Source organism: Lissotriton vulgaris, chromosome 6 (assembly GCF_964263255.1).
Source record: "Lissotriton vulgaris chromosome 6, aLisVul1.2, whole genome shotgun sequence".
In the NCBI taxonomy this organism is placed as follows: Eukaryota; Metazoa; Chordata; class Amphibia; order Caudata; family Salamandridae; genus Lissotriton; species Lissotriton vulgaris.
In genome coordinates, this window is record NC_141694.1 from 703154444 (window position 1) to 703166480 (window position 12037).

The 12037-nt window shown below is 45.2% G+C and overlaps 1 protein-coding gene across 1 annotated transcript in view; it reads left to right on the forward strand.

Moving 5' to 3' along the window:
- SNX3 (sorting nexin 3) overlaps positions 1-12037 on the forward strand; it is a 269821-nt gene that overhangs the window by 45114 nt on the left and 212670 nt on the right. The gene's annotated exons all lie outside the window — the stretch shown is intronic.

Sequence of the window (12037 nt, forward strand, 5' to 3'; positions counted from 1 at the left end):
CTAAAATGGACAGAGGTAATAGCACTGACACATCGAATCACTATGAGGTCGCAACATCTAACCGCTATCAATCCCTGATCGGCCTAGATTCTAATGATTGACTCGAACATGATCACCTTCACATGGGAGAGGAGGTTATTCCTGCGAGGGTTCGGGCGGAGAAAGATGATCCGGGAAAGCTAGCGACTGAGTTTGGATCTGGAAATAGTAACTATGATGATAACATTGGAGACATTTTAGGAGATTGTAGCCATGATGTGGAGGATGAGGTTGGGCCTGCTGTCATTCATAGAACTGAGGGGGAGGAATCCAGGTGGACAGTATTTGGTCAAATAACTACTATGTCTAATAGAGTTAATCAGTACCCGCCTTGCTCAATTGCTAGCTGGAATATCGCAGGGTTAGCGGCCAAAGGAGATACCCTGGGTTAGACAGAGTTTGTTAATTCACACGTTATTATCTGTCTCCAGGAAACCTGTTGTAAGGAAAAGGTTAGTTATACTGCCTACCAGCGTTGGCATCGCTACCTGTAAGAGCTAAGGGAGGGCTTTTGTTACTGGTCTCTGTAAACCTCCCCATTACTGTGAAAAGATATTTGATGGTTGGGGTCCATTCTCAGATCCTGTAGCTACACCACTATCCGGGCCGTAATATTCTTGTAATACATTTTTATAATAATGTTTTCGATAGCACGAGACAACAGGTGGTAAACGACTTTGAGGCCGCTTTAGACGATTTAATTTCAGGGGCAAATGTTGTTTTGATTTTATTTGGGTTGGGGATTTTAACATTCCCTTTGCACTTTTTCAACCCAGGGGGTATATGGGGTCAAAAATCATCTTGGGGAGGATGACCTGTACTTTCCGCATAACCATTATGGGGAGTCTTTGAACAAATTATTGGCTTAACATGACCTGGAAATTCTGGACTATGCCAAGGATGAACGAGGCGATACAATTCCCATATTTATGGGATGGAATGCTAACACAGTGATTGTTCATATATGTGTGTCATCTAACATGATCTCACGGTGTAAGGCTCCTAAGGTTGTTGACAACATGCTTAGTGACCATAATTGTATCACCATCGAAATTACCATCTGGAAAGATAGGTCTCTACCAAATGTTTGTTCTGTTTTGAATATTGAACCCCATAGACTCAATGGTGTAAGACTAAGATGGAAGGGTGAAAAAGCTGACGTGGTACTAAAAATCTATTGTCAAAGGCTGTCTTGGAGAAATCACCACTATCCTTGATAGTGATCATGATGCCGCTGATATTGTAAGGAATTTTATAAAAATTAATAATACCATTGATAGTAAGTTTACTAAAACTGTCAGGGGAAAATCAGTTCTTAACAAAGGGTGGTTTGATCATGCTTGCACCGCGTCATTAACAGAGTTAAAGCAGGCCCTGACAGCCAGGCCGAGATATAAGAACGCGGTAACCCAACTTAGGTATGACTACAAGGTAGCGGTTAAACGAAGGAAGATCGAGCTACAGCAAGAGGCATGGGAAAAGTTGGCACAGGCGGCAGAAACCTATAACTGTGCATTATTTTGGGCAACAGTATGCCCCTTCCTCAAAGATGATATGGTCCCAGAACTAACATCGAATGTCAATATGGCAACTTGGGTAACCCACTTCTCCACTATCTTTAACTCTGATAAACCACAAGGGGATAACCGTGGATCTTGGCCCATTGTACCGCTGGATATCTCCATTGCTGAGGTCATACAGTGACCAGCTCCAAGTAGGCCCTATTAACAACCTCCCATGGTCCGATCACTCCCTGATAGCTTTTACCTGGACCACGAGCAAACCACCCCCTTCCCTGTTTACATCCAGAAAAACTCAAAACTGGTCAAAACTTCCTCTTGACAACTGGATGAAGACCCTCAGTAGCACCAGACCCTCCCTCTCTCACGACCCAACGTCCAATAACACCAAATATGAAGAGTGGCTAACAACCTCTCTGGACTCAAGTCTCCCATCATATCCATCTAGATCCAAAAGACAAAGCAAATCAGCTCCATGGTATACAGAAGACCTCAGAAACGTCTATGCAAGAGACAAGAGAGGAAATGGCGCATATCCTACAACCCAGCCGAAAAAACTACTTACAGGGAAATGATTAGAAAGTACAAAATGGCCATAAAAACCTCGCAAGCAGCCTACTACACCCACAAAATAACAGTGGCAAAATCAAAACCGAAAGAAATATATCACATAGTAAATTCTCTGATAAAACCTCCCCCGTCCGCCTCAGATAATAACAATTCATCGTCCAAATGCAATGACTTGGTGGAATTCTTTTTTCAAAAAGTGAATAAAATATACTCTTCCTTCTCAAATCCACCCATCGACCTGCCCTCTCAATGCCTGGACTCTGCTCTGGACAGGGACATTGAGCTGAAATCGTTTCCCTTGATAACAATGGAAACCCTAGAGAAACTAGCTCTACAAATAAAAACCGGCTCCCCATGCGATCCGGCCCCTCCAGGTCCACTGGGCCTAGCCAGTAACACCATCTTCCCCACCCTCTTAGAACTGTTGAACTCTTCTATACTGAGCAAGACAGTACCCGTAACCTGGAAGCACGCAATGGTGCGGGCCCTCCTAAAGAAACCTTCCCTTGACCCAGCTAACGCCAGTAACTACCGCCCAATCTCCCTGCTCCCATGGGCGTCTAAAATCCTGGAGAAGCACGTCAATACCACTCTGACGACATTCCTCGAGGACAACCATCTCCTCGATGCTTCCCAGACGGGCTTTCGCCCTAAACATGGGACAGAGACCGCCCTACTAGCTGTAACCGAGGAGGCAAGACGGATCTTGGATCGAGGGGGATCAGTGGCAGTGATCCTCCTCGATCTGAGTGCCGCGTTTGACACGGTACACCACAAAATCCTGCTGAACCGTCTTGCCGACCTGGGAGTGTCCGGAGATGCCCTGCCGTGGCTGGAATCCTTCTTGTCAGACAGAACCTTCCAGGTCTTCGACGGCACATCTGTGTCCTCTAGTAGGCCACTAGGGTGCGGAGTGCCGCAGGGCTCTTCCCTAAGCCCTACGCTCTTCAATGCATACATGAGGCCGCTGGCTGGGATTGTTCGTCCGCATGGTGTCAATATCATCTCCTATGCGGACGACACCCAGCTGGTGGTCTCCCTTGCACAGAAGAGCGGTCTCCAGTCTCCACCTGACCTAGCGGCCTGCCTGGAGGACGTAAAAAGATGGATGTTGAGCTCATGCTTGAAGCTCAACGATGATAAAACTGAGCTTGTGCTCCTTGGCCCAGCGACCCCCTCCACTCTGGAGCTAATATGGCCCCCAAGCATGGGCACCCCCCCACTCCCCAAAGACAACATCAAAAGCCTGGGAGTATGGCTCGACAAATCGCTGAGCCTTAATACACAGGCCACTAAGGTGTCAGCCCCCTGTATCGGCCTTCTCAGGGTGATCAAAAAAATCCTTCCCCTCCTCCCGTTCGAGGCCAGACAAATTGTTATACAGGGCCTGATCCAATCACGGCTGGACTTCAACAATGCCCTCTATCTTGGAGCCCCGGACTACACCCTACAAAAGCTTCAGCGCACTCAAAACTGTGCTGCCCGGGCGCTCCTGGGAGTCCCTCGGAGGACTTCAATAAAATCTGGCTTAAGAACTCTACACTGGCTGCCTGTCAGGGATAGAGTAAAGTTCAAGGCTCTCTGCATCGCCCACCAGACTTTATGGAAAACGGGACCTGAAATCAACTCCTCCCTGATCTCTCCATACTTGCCCAATAAAACTTTACGCTCCTCAACTGCTACACTTGCCAAAATCCCTAGAATATTCAGAACTAGAGCAGGAGGACGCTCATTCTCATACAATGTTGCCAAACTCTGGAACACCCTCCCTCTGCAGATGCGAAACAATGTAAATCTCACCAGCTTCAGGAAACAGCTTAAAACCCTCCTGTTCAACAATTAGTAACCTCAGAGGGCAGGTCTGTTTTAGCTCCAGCGCCTGGACGCCTCAGGGCAACTGCAGCGCTCTACAAATTTAATTTTCATTTCATTTCATACAAGGAGTCAGTGTTAGCAAAGGGGGTAAGGCCCAGGGACAGGATGGGGTTCCCATCGATGTTTATAAAACCGTCCCCGAGATGTGGGGGCCCATGCTAGCTAAAGTATTTAATGCTGCAGTATGCAATGGAGCACCACCGACTTGGGAGGAATCTATTATAATACCGATCTATAAGAAAGGGGATAGGGGGGGATGTTAAGAACTACCGTCCCATATCCCTATTAGATTCCTTGGTCAAAATCATGAGCAGGGTGTTCCTGGTTAGGCAGGAAGAATGGGCTGAAGACAATGGTATTCTGGCCAGCACCCAGTACGGTTTCAGGAAAGGGCGTGGAACCCTGGACCAATGTTTAAATCTAAAACTGCTCATAGGGAAGTATACGCAGGCCAAAAAGGGCTCTCTCCATCTCTGCTTTCCAGACTTAAGCAGTGCCTTTGACTTGGTAGACCACTCGATACTTTGGGCCAAGTTGCTAGAAATGGGAGCACCGGAAGGTATTGTCTTCTTTCTAGCTCGATTATATGATAACCTGCGAACTAGTGTACGATACGGTATAAACGGGGAGTGTTCGACTAAGTTTAACGTTATGCAAGGGATAAGGCAAGGCTGTGTACTTGCCCCCCTGCTTTTTACCCTTTTTATTAATGAGGTTGATGCAGTTTTAAAAACAATAAGGGCTGATGCCCCAAAAGTCAACGGTCTTGACGTACCGGAATTGTTATACGCGGACGATGCCGTGTTATTGTCAAGGACCCCAATAGGGCTTCAACGTTTGATGGATAGGTTCTCCTCTTTTATCAAGGATAGGAAATTACTTATTAATAAGACTAAAACTTATACCATGACTTGTGGGGCAGGACGCAGGCGACCCCATACTTATTTTATTGATGGGCACAAGGTCCAACAAGTTGACAAATTTTGTTACTTGGGTATTACATTCACAAAGGACTGTAGTTGGGCCCATGCAATTACCAACGTGCGGGCCAAGATGGCAAAAAGCGCCCACGGGGTATTTAAATTTGCAACTAAAATAGGGGATAGATGCATCAGAGACATGCTACAGATTTATCAATCGCAATGCGTGTCCATCGCCCTTTATGGGGCTGGGGCGTGGGGACACGTCTCCATCAATAGCTTGCAAGTGGAGGAAAATCTTTTTCTCAAGAGACTTTTGTGTCTACCCAATTCTGCCCCAAACGAATTAACCCACAGAGAGCTAGGGATCAACTATCTGTCAGATCTGATCTCTTTAAGGCCGCTAATGCTATGGCGTTCTATCTGGCAGAAGGATGAGACAGCCCTGAACAGATCAGTTATCAGCGACTGTCTCTCTGTTGATAACCATCTTAAGATCCCGTGGCTAAAATATATTATCTGTAGTTTCCAGGAAATTTATGGTATTAATATAGTTGTCGATAGCTATGCTGCTATTGCATTATCAAAACAGGAAATGAAGAAAATATTTATGAATCACAGGGCAAAGAGGCGGAACAGAAGTATTGGACAACTATCCACCTGTATGTTTTATAATAAATTTGGGGGAAGTGAAGGCTATCAAATATATTTTTGTCAAGTGACCAGAGCGTCCCACCGGTTTATCTTAACTAGACTGAGACTTGGGATTGTACATAACCTGGTGGCCTTTCCCTCTCCCAAAAAACATCCAGTTGGCCCTTGCCCGTGTGATGATACTTCAGCACAATGCACTCTGCACTTTCTTTTGATATGTAAGTTGTATAGAAATTTCCGCATAGCTTTTTTAAAACCAATCTTTGTCAAATATGGAGTTCGCATTGTGCATGATTCCATGGAGCTGCTTTTTAATATGCATCATCCCGATGTTTGCTTTTTTACTGCCACCTACCTTCTTAAATCAATTCATGCGAGGAAAAGTATTATGTTTTAATTATTTTAACTTATGTATAGTTGCATTAATGACCCCTGTAAGTTTGCTATTTGACAATATCTGTATGCTGTTATATTATGTGCTTTTATGGACATTGTTTGACATGTACCGAATAAAGCTTTATGAAATGAAAAAAATGACACCTGGTGTATGTCGCAGTGCTCTCAAAGTCTTCTACGGCTGAATGGCTCGAAATCAAAATATTAATGTAGGATTTGACAAATTGCTTTAGCAAACAGTACTAGCAGTGTGTGGACCGTTACATGTGCTCAGACTATTCTGTTCCTTGAAGGTCACTTTTACACTTTCATCAGATAGCCCATATCCATCACACAGTGCAGAAATGCAGGTATGGCTTTTTGAAATCTCCGCCCTAATTTCCTTCTAAACGTTGTACCTTGAAACATTTACGAGTCGTGAATTACTAAATCCCCCACAAGGCGCCATGTGAGGTTTCACAGAGTGATGCGAGCTGTTTGTCTGGTGCATGTTTTGTGAAGCCATGAACAATCTTCCAAGTTGCTCCCCTTCCCCGAAACCCGGTTGCAATTCTACCCCCTCCCCACCCCCCCCCCCCCCCCCCTCCTCCTCCATGTTCGGCATTCAGGTTGGAACACTTTTTCCAATTATCCTATCGATCACAGCATCTGTTTGCCATCATTGATTTTATTGAGGACATGTAGTGAATACACGGGGTTCTCTGCCTTAGACTGGTGAATCATCACATTTTTGTTACATTTATCCCAGCTCCAAGGTGAATTATGTGATTGCTCCTGTTGCTAATATGTTACCCTGATGAAAGGGCTTGGCTGGATGACTGTGTCTGCAGTAAAAAAGTGGTTCCCTTGTTTGGCACCGCGGATAGCCGGTAGTAATCTGTATTCATGGTACAGTACGGCATTTGGCATTAATTTAATGCCATGACAAATTGCAACTCTTCATTTCTGAGCTGATTACCACAAGTGTGAATGAGCACTGATTTTAAATGACAGCTGCTGTTGTACTGAGGTTTACATATTTTGGATGTTTATTATTCGTTAAGTTGCGGTCTACACACAACATTGTTATTGCCTCTAGAGATGGTGAGTGTACTGATTTATAGTCTAGCCTGGATCATAAGGGTCAGGTATACAGGATCTAATGTACTCGACCAAAGTGCTTGCCATCCCTGCCCCATGGAAAATAAACCGTTCCACCTGATTAAAACCCAACATGGTTTGTCCAATATACATTATAGCATACAAGGCTCTTTAAAAAAAATATATATATATTATATATACCTTTACAAAAAACAAATACAATATAATGCAGTTTTACCTTTTATGGGTTTTGTTTTCTAGACTGTTGAGTTTTTACTGCGCACAAGCTGTGGCAGTCGGGACCTATATGAAATAACTTCTGATGAATGCACACAAATATGTATGAATTCTTAAGTTTTATAAAACGTTATGTTTCCACTGTCAGTTCTTCCGTAGAGTCCAGTGCAGTCAGTCAGTGGTATCATTTCAGGATTAGCTTTTTTGCAAGTGTCAGTTTTTCATACACAGTAACTTTCCTCAAAATCGAGGCAGGTGTTACACTTGATTTGTTGTGTGCCGAAAGCCTCAGATACGTATAAATTGACATTGTAGCCAATCACAAAGCATTGCCGATGGTCCAGTATGCAATAGTGTTTAATATTGCTTTTCATTTACAGATTACTGCAGTCAATTCTGGAGCAGCAAGCACATTTCCTGAATTTCCTCTATTGTTTATTTCAGCATTCATTTGCATTGCTTAGTTTTTAATTTGCTTTACTTATTCTCAGACCTGTCCCATAGACTATGACCTCTGTTAACCAACACAACTCCGAGCAGTTACATTATCACCTTCGATAGTTAGAAACTCAACAGTGCAGAGCGTGGGCGATCAAGCGAACGCTTAAACCAGAATCGAACTAATACAAAAACAAGCATTTGCAATGCAATAGGTCTCGCATTAGGAAAGTTAGAGCTATTGGTCTTGTAAATACCACATTTTTTATTTGTGTTGGTTTTGAAAATAGCGAAATTAATAGCTTTGTCATTTACAATGCCAATACTTTTATCTTTTGCAAATGTGACACCTATAGCATTTGTAATGCAACATGTTTTGTATTTACGTGACTTAGATGTATTGATATTACAAATAACAATGGCTACATTTTTTAAAATTAATACTTAAATAAAAGTTATTGTAATTTATAATGGCAATAGCTTAAACATTTGTAAATAACTTTTGTGAAGATTGTGTTCAGTGTATTTTATTGCGACGAAAATCCAAGAACAGAAGTGAAATATTAACATCTTTTTGTGACATTTGTAATAAAGCTTGAAACATTGAGAGAACCTATTTGAACCAGTTGTTGTTGAATGGTTGCACAGATTGATACTGTGGTGGCGCTAAGTGATGTTGCGACGAGTTATGCTGTGGCGATCAGTGATACTGTGGTAGCGCATAGTGATGTTGTGGTGCCCCTGAGTGATGCTGTTGTGCCCCTGAGTGATGCTGTGGTGCCCCTGAGTGATGCTGTGGTGGTGCCATAGATAGAGTGAGGGCGATAGATAGCTAGAGGGAGGGCGATAGATAGCTAGAGGGAGGGCGATAGATAGCTAGAGGGAGGGCGATAGATAGCTAGAGGGAGGGCGATAGATAGAGTGAGGGCGATAGATGGAGTGAGGGCGATAGATGGAGTGAGGGCGAGAGATAGAGTGAGGGCGAGAGATGTGTGTGGTTGTGTGCGCGGTTGGGTGTGGGTGTGGGTGTGGTTGTGTGTGTTGGGTGTGGTTGTGTGTGTTGGGTGTGGTTGTGGGTGTTGGGTGTGTTGGGTGTGGTTGTGGGTGTTGGGTGTGTGGTTGTGGGTGTTGGGTGTGTGGTTGTGGGTGTTGGGTGTGTGGTTGTGGGTGTTGGGTGTGTGGTTGTGGGTATGTGTGGTTGTGGGTGTGTGGTTGTGGGGGTGTGTGGTTGGGTGTGTGGTTGGGTGTGTGGTTGAAGGTGTGGTTGTGTGTGTGGTTGGGTGTGAGATTGTGTGTGTGTGGTTGTGTGTTTGTGTGTGTGGTTGTGTGTGTGCGTGGTTGTATGTATGTGTGTGCGGTTACAGAAGGATGTACGTGGAAGAGAGCAGCAGATCAGCCCAGCAGAAGAGAACAGGGAGTTAAAGAAGGAGGCGGTGGAAGAGAGCAGCAGATCAGCACGGGAGAAGAGAACAGGGAGTTAAAGAAGGAGGCGGGTGGAAGAGAGCAGCAGATCAGCACAGGAGAAGAGCAGAGAACAGGGAGTTAAAGAAGGTGGTGGGGTGGAAGAGAGCAGCAGATCAGCACAGGAGAAGAGAATAGAACAGGGAGTTAGGAAGGAGGTGAGGTTAAAGAGAGCAGCAGATCAGCAGAAGTTAACAGGGAGTTAAAGAAGGAGGCGGGGTGGAAGAGAGCAACAGATCAGCACAGGAGAAGAGAAGAGAAGAGAACAGGGTGTTAGAGAAGGAGGTGAGCTGGAAGAGAGCAGCAGATTAGCACCAGAGAAGAGAACAGGGAGTTAGAGAAGGAGTTGGTTGGAAGAGAGGGAGGGCGATAGATAGAGGGAGGGAGGGCGATAGATAGAGGGAGGGCGATAGATAGAGGGAGGGCGATAGATAGAGGGAGGGCGATAGAGGGAGGGCGATAGATAGATAGAGGGAGGGCGATAGATAGATAGAGGGAGGGCGATAGATAGATAGAGGGAGGGCGATAGATAGATAGAGGGAGGGCGATAGATAGATAGAGGGAGGGCGATAGATAGATAGAGGGAGGGCGTTAGATGGATAGAGGGAGGGCGATGGATAGAGGGAGGGCGATGGATAGATAGAGGGAGGGCGATAGAGGGAGGGCGATAGATAGAGGGAGGGCGATAGATAGATAGAGGGAGGGCGATAGATAGATAGATAGAGGGAGGGCGATAGATAGATAGAGGGAGGGCGATAGATAGATAGAGGGAGGGCGATAGATAGATAGAGGGAGGGCGATAGATAGATAGAGGGAGGGCGATAGATAGATAGAGGGAGGGCGATAGATAGAGGGAGGGCGATAGATAGAGGGAGGGCGATAGATAGAGGGAGGGCGATAGATAGAGGGAGGGCGATGGATGGATAGATGGATGGATGGATGGATAGTGAGGGAGGGCGATAGATAGAGGGAGGGCGATAGATAGAGGGAGGGCGATAGATAGATAGAGGGAGGGCGATGGATGGATAGATGGATAGATGGATGGATGGATAGTGAGGGAGGGCGATAGATAGAGGGAGGGCGATAGATAGAGGGAGGGCGATAGATAGAGGGAGGGCGATAGATAGAGGGAGGGCGATGGATAGATAGAGGGAGGGCGTTAGATAGATAGAGGGAGGGCGATGGATAGAGGGAGGGCGATGGATAGATAGAGGGAGGGCGATGGATGGATAGATGGATAGATGGATAGATGGATGGATGGATGGATGGATAGATGGATGGATGGATGGATAGTGAGGGAGGGCGATAGATAGATAGAGGCAGGGTGATAGATAGATAGAGGCAGGGTGATAGATAGATGGATAGATAGAGTGAGGGAGGGCGATAGAGTGAGTGAGGGCGGTATAGTGAGAAAAGGCGGTAGAGTGAGGGCGGTAGAGTGGTAGAGTGAGGGCGGTAGAGTGGTAGAGTGAGGGCGGTAGAGTGAGGGCGGTAGAGTGAGGGCGGTAGAGTGAGGGCGGTAGAGTGAGGGCGGTAGAGTGAGGGCGGTAGAGTGAGGGCGGTAGAGTGAGGGCGGTAGAGTGAGGGCGGTAGAGTGAGGGCGGTAGAGTGAGGGCGGTAGAGTGAGGGCGGTAGAGTGGTGAGGGTGTGTGAGAGGGTGAGGGTGAGAGTGTGTGAGAGGGTGAGGGTGTGTGAGAGGGTGTGAGGGTGAGGGGGTGAGGAGGTGTGTGGGTGTGGGTGAGGGTGAGGGTGTGTAAGAGGGTAAGGGTGTGTAAGAGGGTGAGGGGTGTAAGAGGGTGAGGGGTGTAAGAGGGAGAGAGGGTGTAAGAGGGTGAGAGACTTCTGACTGTGTAACACTCTTTTCCTTGTTAATACCAGCATACACCTGTATTTAGATGTCCCAAGATAGTGTGCTGACTGATGGAGAACATCTGAGTCGGCCACCAGACTCCTGCTGAGACTGGAAATGCAGCGCAGAAAAAGGGGGGACCCCCTCTAGAAGAGTATTATAAGGTCAGGGAGAAGATGGGAAATACAAAACCATCAAAGCAAAAAGTCTCCCTCCGACCTACAGTTATTTTACATTGGTATTATATCCCTTTTCATATGTGAGCCATACAAAAACTATTCAAAACACAAACCAATTCACAAAATTATCCTTTTAATTTGTTTTATCAAAAATATCTCTTATTCTCTTTTTTTATAAGCATATATAAATTATTTTTCTCTTTTTTTTTACAGCAAAGCAATACATAGATTATCCAAAATCAAAATATATATAAACAAACAATCAAAAGGCATAAAATACACAACCCGTTTGAATCCCGCGAGAGGAGACACTCATCAAACTCACACACACACACACTTTCATACCATGGAACCACTTTCCCCAAACACACATTCAATCAATCTGGGAGGATCTGCTACAGAGTGACATAGTAGTTTCCATAGACCATATCCAACAACTGCACAAGGCAGGATCTTGATTAGGCTCTAGTCGACGCGTTTCGGTGGCTCAAAAAGGATGACATGCCACCTTCTTCAGGACCAGCCAGAAAACAAAGAAGAGTGTCTACTCAGCCCGGGGAAAATAACCACCTAAGAAAATATAAATCTACACTATAAAAGATACCCACTCAAATTACAAGAGTAAATCTTCTGTTATTTACATATCTATGGACCATCAAAAGAACAATGTTTACTTATGCTTTGATCCTACAAGACAATTCCAAGAAGGAAGACAAAGAAAACAAACTGTGTGCAACCAAAAACCAATAACATAGTTGCAACCAAAAATCAAATAGCCAATAACATAGGTTGGTTATTTGCTTTTTGGTTGCACACAGT